This window comes from Aegilops tauschii, chromosome 3 (genome assembly GCF_002575655.3).
Source record: "Aegilops tauschii subsp. strangulata cultivar AL8/78 chromosome 3, Aet v6.0, whole genome shotgun sequence".
Lineage (NCBI taxonomy): Eukaryota > Viridiplantae > Streptophyta > Magnoliopsida > Poales > Poaceae > Aegilops > Aegilops tauschii.
The window spans coordinates 368,309,653-368,318,560 of NC_053037.3; positions in this window are offsets into that span (position 1 = coordinate 368,309,653).

Here is an 8,908-nt window from a genome sequence, read left to right on the forward strand (position 1 = left end):
TGAAACTAAAAAAACAACTGGGCGAGCTGCTGGGTCCCTGGTGTTATCCACTCGTTGTGTAATTTTAACAAATCCGCCGCCGCGCCGGCCTATGCATCGCCGGTGTGAGATGAGACGTCGATGACTTGTCCTGGCGACATGGCGCGCCGCCCTCAAGGTTGTAGTACTCATAGTAGTGGCTGCACCAGAGTTCGCGTTGGTACTCCACTACCGATTCCTCGATGGACAGACTCTTCTCTACCTCGACCTCAGCCACGCGCAACTCCTCCTCCTGACGCTTCTCAATCTCCGCCGCCTCCTACATCTCCAGCTCCCGCTCGGCGACCTCATAAGGAAGCAGGTGCTCCATGGCCACCGCCGCCTTTTCAGACGTGGGTTGCATGCTGGAGTCTGAGGTGGCCTGGAATATCTTGGCGTGTGCATCCTCGATCTTGGCGTGGATGGCCTCGACCCAGGCCAGGGCGACATCGGCAGCACGGATGGCAGCTCGAGTGCTCTCGGCGTTTGCAACCGTCATCGTAGCAGTCGTCTCGGCTGCCGCGGCTTCCCTGTCGGCTGCCGCAGACGCCCTCTCGGCGGAAGCGTCCGCGCTCAATGCAGATGCGGCGACACTCTCAGCGTAGGCGGACGCGCTCTCGGCGCAGGCGGTGGCGCTCGGGGGGACGCGGCCATCGTACGGGCCTTCGCGAAGCGTTTCCACGGCGTCATCTTTGCAAGAAGGGGGTGCGGGAATGGGGATTGGGATTCGTGGATTCGGGGGTTGCCGGCACTGGAGCAGACGAGCCGGCGAAGCTTAAGGAGGGAGACTTAAATAGACCCAGATATTTTCATCGCAAACGGTTCCTAGAAAACAACTGTGTGTGATGTTGTACATATTTTTTATTAGCTGTGAAAGACGAATCTGGAGTAAAGTGGCAACGGATGGTGTTTTAAATGAACGAGAAATTTTGTAGTACTAATACAACTGTCATGTCAAATTTTGGAAAATTTCAGGGGTGATTTGACCTTTTAAGACATTTAAGTGATTTTATAGCAGTGAGGAATTAGGAGGAAGTATTTTTTGGCTTGTAATAACAAGGCACCTGCTTGCGTAATGCAATGACCCTAGTGGGTCCCTACTGTCAGCCTCTCCACATACAGTCATCTCCTAATTCCTCTTGGTTGCTGACCATGTTGAAAACGCCAGACGGAGGCGGGCACAGCGAGTGAACCAAGGCGGAGAAGGACGGCGAGGCCTCGGACGGGAAGGAACAACAGCCGTGGAAGATGCGGCAGTGTAGTGGCAGGTGGAGGGGAGTACGAGGGCAACAACATGCAACTCAGCTTACAAATGGTACAAAAAGCCCAAGGATTAATTATTCATCAAATTTTTAGACAAAACCTAGATTGAACATGGCAGTAACATCTAACCCAACCACTCTTTTTCGCAGTCACAAACAAATGGATCGGTCTGATCCATAAAATCAACATCCTGTGCATAAAAATTTATTGCACGATGACTACAACTTGTTGTAAATAGAAGTCGAGCACGTTTAGAAGCCCGTTTGTCCACCTGAAACTTCTTTTTTTGCTCTTCAACATGTCCGTCCGTGAGAAATCTCTTGCGGTAAAACTTAAGCCTCAGGGACAATAGTAACCTCGCATTCAACAGGAAGAATGTGACAAAGCTTCTGTTTGCCTGGTTGGATGCATATCCTTCCATCGTTATTGTCCTCAAACGAATGTCATGAGAACTGAGAAAATCCTGGTGCTAATTACGCCACCGATTGGTTATACGTTTTTGTCCATGTACTTCTAGTACCTAAGTAGACATGAAGATTTGAAAATAGTTAAGGTCTGAAAAAAGAGTATGTCGAAAGAGCAACAACTGAACGGTTAATTCTAGTACAATATATACAGTCTTTCAATGTGCATGAAATCATCACCTCCATATAAAAATTCTCCAAAGACTGAAAGCATCGCAACAAGCCAATAATTATGTTCAGATCATAACTATACATTCCGATATATAAGATCTTGACAGAATCCAGCAGCATTGATAGGCTATCCATGGACGTACTCTTCATTGAGCATATAACATAATATTAGTACCCAAAGTGTACTCCAAGATGATATAAAACTTATGCGCACAAATGAAAAATGCAGCTTATGATTACAAATGTGTAGACGATAATATACGGTACCTGAAAAAGTGAGGAGCCAAACACCAACTTCTTGTGATCATTAAACGGATCACGAATTACACCCAAGGTCTCTAGTTTGGGCGCAGAGTCGATAGCTATTTGCGAAGGTTTATAACAATTATCAAGGAGCAACCTTTCAAGTGAAGGGGCATCTTCGATGATGAGCTATTGTCCTTCAAAACAAATTCCAATGCTTTTAATGTGAGGCGACTTTATTTGGAGACATCTGATAGGGATTTCTATTCCCAAAACAATCAGCAAGCGCTCCAGGGCAGGGCAACTGGTGTGGACGATGCTGTGTAGTGAGGCCTCCGACAGATAAACCACCACAAGCGAAAGTCTTTTTAGCAGTGGGAGTCGAAGCATTTGTACCAGATCGTCTGGTAGATGGCACCGGGCAAAGGTGGCGGTGTGGAGAGAGAAGGATAACCGCAAGATGGACAATGGTGGTGTGGGCACGAATTCTTGGTATGTTCGTGGTATGAAACTTTCGTGGTAATGGTAGAACTCAAACTGCAGGAGTTTTCCGAATTCAGGGGATGTCAGCCAAGCGTCCACCGTGCCGGGTATGGACAGTAGGTAGCGTGTCAGGATGCAGAGGCGTTGAATAGGGCCCTGCTGGTGAGAGGAGATGATGGCTCTGAGGAGATCAAATTCAGGAAGGACAGATATCTGACGACAGTCGAGATTGAGGGGCGCGGTGCACCATAGAGGGCGCCACCGAGTTGAGAGGACTTGTGTGCGGCAGCAATCCTTGGTGGGGAGAAGCCAGATGATCTCCTCAAGGATGACGTCCGGGAGATCGCTGATGCGGTCCACCAGAGATTCTACTAGTTCCTCGGATCCGGGTGGGGGGGGGGGGGGCTCGCCGCTTCTCCCCGCGATGGCGGGTGCGGGATCTACAACCGGCGTCGCCGCTGGCGGGAGCCTCATCTTCTTGGCGCTGGGGCCAACCGACTCCATTTTCCTTGTGGGCGTTGCGCCGAGCTCACGGGTTTGAGCAGAGTAGCCAGAGACGAGCCTAGTGGCAGTGCGAGTGGGGAAGAAGGAGGGCTGGGGTTTTCTGTAGGAGTGGAAGAAGAGGAGTAGGCGTTTTCTGTACGAGTGAGGAAGAAGGTGAGCGGTTTTTTTGGAAGAGTGAGGAAGATGGGGAGCGGGGGGAATTGGGGCGAGACGGAAGCGTAAGTGGAAGCGAGGAGGAAGGAGGGTTTTCCTGGGATCGCCCCCTCTTCAAGAAATATGGGCTTCTCCTTGCAAAAAAACAAATGGGCCTTAAGATGGATAGGATTTTGTATCGGCCCAGTCGGCTGCCCGTGTTTCGTACTGGAGGGCCTTGTGCTAGAGGCAGCCCAAGACACTCTCCAGCTTATTGCCCATTCGAAAGAAAAAAAGAGACGCCTCCAGCTTATGGCTACTCATCGGTAACCTTTTTCAACTTGGCATCCACCAAATTAGAGGATGTGGTACTGGATGCAGAAACTCACACTGGTCGCGTAGCGCGGCAAAGTGAGGTGTCAAATAACAGGCCTACAATATACTTACTAGATTGTGAAGGTTCACAGGCTAGTCAACATTTACATTAAACTAAGCTTCAGAAGATACGGTATGCATACTAACATTCAGAAGAACAAAAGTTCAGCATGTTTATGCATCTCAATGGTTCACCATACTATAACCAATACAAAGCTGTGAGAAGGTGTGGAAATAAAGAAAATCGGTCGATGCTTCTCTAAGCAAAGAGCCTCCCTGCGCCGCATTAATTTCCTTAATTTCCTGGGCATGCTTGTTTCTTCTCAATGTTACGAGCACTTTGAGCATGTTGGCAACTCCACAGCTAGCTAGCTGCCTCATCTTGTAATTGATGCTGACACATTTGCAGCAAACACATGAGGCAATAGAGATGACTCAACATGAGTCCATATTGTGCAGTTCCCCTGAAATTATGTTCATTGTCCTGAATCTGAAAAGATACGAAAACGATAGCTATACTTAAACGGTGTTGCAAAACAATAGCACATATCAATAGCTCGTCATGACAAAACATGATCATCTGGACGAAGGGGATACTGACCTGCCTGAGGAAGATTATATATAATTTCGTAAGTCCTTGGTTGATTTCCACCTTCGGCTGCACTGCTTGTTTGCTACTCCACACATGACAGGATCGTTTCGCACTGCAATCAGCAAGTCAACGTACAAATAAGCTTATTTCATCTTGCGGTGGTGATTGTACCTAGTTACGAATGTAGGAATTCCTGGAGCACCATGAGGTTAGCTGACAGCAGGTAGATGCAGCCATATAAGTTTTGTGCGGTGCTACCAAAATTGAGGTTTGTATCCCTTCCCGTTATGAGAATTGTTCTTGAAGTTGGTAGAATGTGACGGCTTGTTCTTTGCATCAAACTTGCCTTTCCCTTGAGATTTGTTCTTGTTGTTTGGGGGCTGGTTGGGTTGGAAGTTCTTCTCGTGTACCATGTGGGCACTAGAAGCTCCCTCAGCGACCCAAGCACGTGTGTCTTTTGCTCTTGCCTTCTCTTCAAAATGAAGAGTGCTAATGAGATCCGAAACGGAAAACTCATGTCTCTTGTTTTTCAAAGAAGTAGCAAAATCGTTCCACGAAGGTGGAAGCTTGGCAATGATGGTCCCAGCAACAAATTTGTCCGGCAACACACACTTGAAGTACTCAAGTTCCTTAGCGAGTGACTGTATCTCATGAGTCTGCTGAACAACAGAGCGCTCATCAGTCATCTTGTAGTCACAGAATTGCTCCATGACGTACAAATCGTTGCCAGCGCCCGAGGCCCCAAACGTGGCCTCGAGCGCAGCCCACATGTCTTTGCCGCTGTCAAACGACATATATGAATCCACAATGGAATCGTCAAGAACACTCAGCAGGGCGGCTTTGAAGAGGGTATCCATGTTCTCAAAAGCTTCCTGCTGTGTAGGATTAAGATCGCCCTCAGGCTTACCCTTAGTGGCGTCATAGCAGTACATGATCTGAAACCAATATACTGCTCTTGTGAGCCACCTTTTATATTGCACCCCCTTAAAAGTAGGCGGCTTCAAAAGTGCAGCAAAACCACTCGGAGTAAATTGCCTATAATCAGGTTTTTGGATTGGATTGTTGAATATATGAGCAATTTACTATGAGATGTAATCCGAATCAACAGTAAATAGATCATGACGACAATTGCAAAGATCAAAGTAATGATGCGGACTAAACCAGGAGGACAGAATCACATATTGTACAACGGGAGCAGAACCGCTGTGGTTGATGTTGTCACTCATGTCGTTGATGAAGAGGTTACCGAGGTCGGGGAAGAAGGCTGCCGTTGAGGAAGTCATCGCTAGCAGCAGTCACAGGAGTGTGCTCCCCAAAAACCTGATCGCCCCTCTCCCGTACAGGATCACGAAAGGCGGGGTTCGGAGGACTGCTGTCCCTTCTCGCGGTTCACGACGGAAGGAGGGATGGAGAAGAATTGCGTGGCGGCGCTAAGATCTGGAACAGTGCGAAACCATATGATACAACGGCAGCTAGGGTCGAGCCTGTCAGGTCGGTCGTGCGAGTAAAACCAAGTACTGTATAATAGTAGGCCTTTGGCCAAAACCCCACGTCCAAGTCAATAATAGCCCCACTATCCAAAAGAATCAGAAACGGCTGAGTAATTAAGGCGTCCGTTAATTATTAATTAATGACTTCATAAATTTTCCGACTCACACCACACTTAGAGCATGGTTAATAGTATAGCCAACATCCGGCTATCTGAAGTTGACACATCATCTAGAACCAACCTAATACGTAGCCTGCTTACAATAGTTAGTCCCTTTAGTATAATACTATATCATTAATAATGGCCCCACCTTTTGTCTCACAAAGTATGTGTAGTCTAAAATGCCGGGCGTGCAGCGGGCGGTGCCCTCGGTCGGCGCGCCACTTCAACGGCGGAAGCAGTGAGAGGTCGCGTCGCCCTGACTTGCCATCAATGTGGAGCGGCGGGCTCAGCTGGCACCGGGCGGGAAGGTTTCAATTTTTGATTCAGTTGCTGTGCTGCTACCGTCCAATATTCGCGTGTGGTTGTTTCTAGAATAAAAAAGGAGGTACTCCTACTTATGTTACTCCCACTATGGCTAGCCTTGCGCTTGGCTCTTCGCCTCTTCCGGAAGTCGAACAATAATGGTGGTACTACAGTAGTACTTCTGGCAATCTGACACCAAATGAACTACTGCACGTCCACCGCTTGTAAGCAAAAGTTTCTCCTCCTGCTGAGAGCCACCGCGCACGCGTTGGCGAGGGAGAAGGCGTAGTAAGCAAGCTTCTTGTCGTTCTGTGAGTTGACGGGACACATCAAATTTATTTAGTAGTACGTACTCTCTCCAAAAAAGGGCTGACCATGTCAATGGCTACCATCCCGTGCTCCGTCGTTGAGTAGGTGCCATCGAAGTGCACAACTCACTTACGCACTGCTTATCTGATTATCTCCATTTTCTTGCATGACACGTGCACCTTGATGCTAGATGTCTCCTGTGTTGGCAAAAGGATGAACAAAGCTCACGTAAAAAAGAGAGTGGAAGAACATAGATTCCCGATGACCGAGAAGGAGCAAGGAACCTCGCGGTGGAGCGTCTGCAAGGAACCTTGCGCGTTTCCCCCTGTTTTTTGCCGCATGCCCGCCTATAAACAAATAAAAGAACATGAACTCTTCGCTAACCACTAGAGACGATACATCAGGATGCTAAGTTGAAGATATTTTATTATTTTATATTGATAACCACGCAAGAAGCCACGCATGTACAGGACGCATGCAGCCACGCATGTACACACGCCAATGCACTAACTCATGCCGATCCAACTCATGCACAAACGCGCACAACATGGAGCACACAACGCACATACACAACATATGCATGCACACACACACTCGGACGCAGAATGCACGTAAATAACACATGCATGCGCACACACTCGGCTGCATGGAGGCGTGCGCCATCTGCGGTGACGTCTGGTTCCTCATGCTACGTCAAAGCTCGCACACAACAGCGCCTACGCATCTCTTGCAGCACCTCTTTGCCGTCGTTGCTCAACGACTAGCCGGAGACGAAGATGACCGAAGCCTCGGTCTTAGAGCTAGCACCGATGGAAAAGCACGCCCGCTACACGCACACGAGCACGTACGGAGTGCCCACGACGTGGTGCATCCCCAGTCGCCTCTACTCCTTCTGCGCACGTTGTCTATGAAGGCGGCTGCATGCCTAATGATGATGTGGGTGAGATCTTCTAGGACCTAGATGATGCCGAGGAGGGTGTCTCCAACAGCGTTCCTCGGCTCGCACCTCTTGCATCACGGCGGTCGAGCTTGGAGTCATTCATCTAGTACACGTGGCATCTCAGATCTGGACACAAGGTGACGTGCACCGTCAAGGGGGTCAGGGAGGATGCGACCTCTCACTGCATCCGCCATTTGAAGCAGCGCGCCGGCCCAGGGCGCCGCTCGCTGCACTCCCAGCTGTACCCGCCTCCTCGCCGCATTCAAAAACCTACATTTACTAGTATGTATACACGTGCAAGGCACGTCTTAATATAACAGAGTGATTTTGGTAAAAGGGAAAAGAAGTAATATATGTGCTAATAGATTCAAAGAAAAAGAAATTATAGTGATGTATAAATGCCGATATTAGTTCAATATCGTAAAAGCGGGAAGTAGTATTCATGCCATTAAACTGTACGTTCATTTAAAAAGAACTACACGTTGCTTCACTTTTTGCACGTGTTCCTTTTTTTTGAGAAATATCCACATAAACCTACTAAACCATCTTGACTGGGCTCAATCAAACCATCTGGTGGTCATGTGGCAACACAGCCCATTGGAGCTAGTTATGCGGGTTTAATAGAGGGGTTTGATGGAGGCGAGGAGGCGTGTTCAGCCGGGCGTGCAGCGGACGGCGCAGTACTATTCGATTTGACAACTACTACTAGTATATTATAAAAAACAAATAAGAGTAGTAGAGATAGAGATAAGAGTAGAGACTAGGGAGGAGCACCATCTATTGCTTCATGGGCTACTCCTACGCTCCATTCGGCGGCCGCAACGTCCCCTACAGCCACTCCCTCCTGCGCTCCATTCGACGGGCGCTGTTGAAATTTGGGGAGCGCACTCTCGCGACTGCTGGCAGCGTCGACTTCTTCCTTGACCTCGGCAACCTCTTCCTCAATGACATGGGCGACAACCTCAATGCCAACGGTGTTGCTCCCGTTGCACCGTATGTGTTTCTTTCCTTCCTGTTCGAAATCGTGGTAGAATTCATGTTTCTAGTCTGTGTCCTAGATTCGATCTGTTCATCTACTATGCTAGTCCACATGAGTAGTTTAATCTCTGTTATAGCCGTCATGATTTATTTTGTGCTTATTCAGACTAAATCTCGTAGTAACTTGCTCATATATTCAACTGGCGCAACGTCCCCTACAACCACTCCCGTTTCATGGACGGCCTGGTCGATGCCTCCAAAGAGCCCTTCGTCTACTGCTATCCGTGCCCGATGCCGTTTTGGGGCTCGCCGGCGGTCATCGTGCATCACCTCATGCAGGCATGCGGCGATCACTACTGGCCCTTGGCGGAGAACATCAAGTACGAGACGTGCTACCCGTTCACCGTGCCGGAGTCGCTGGAGGATCACCGCCGCCTGCTAGTCTCGGAGGAGGACGGCAGTGTCTTCCTCTTGATCGTGAG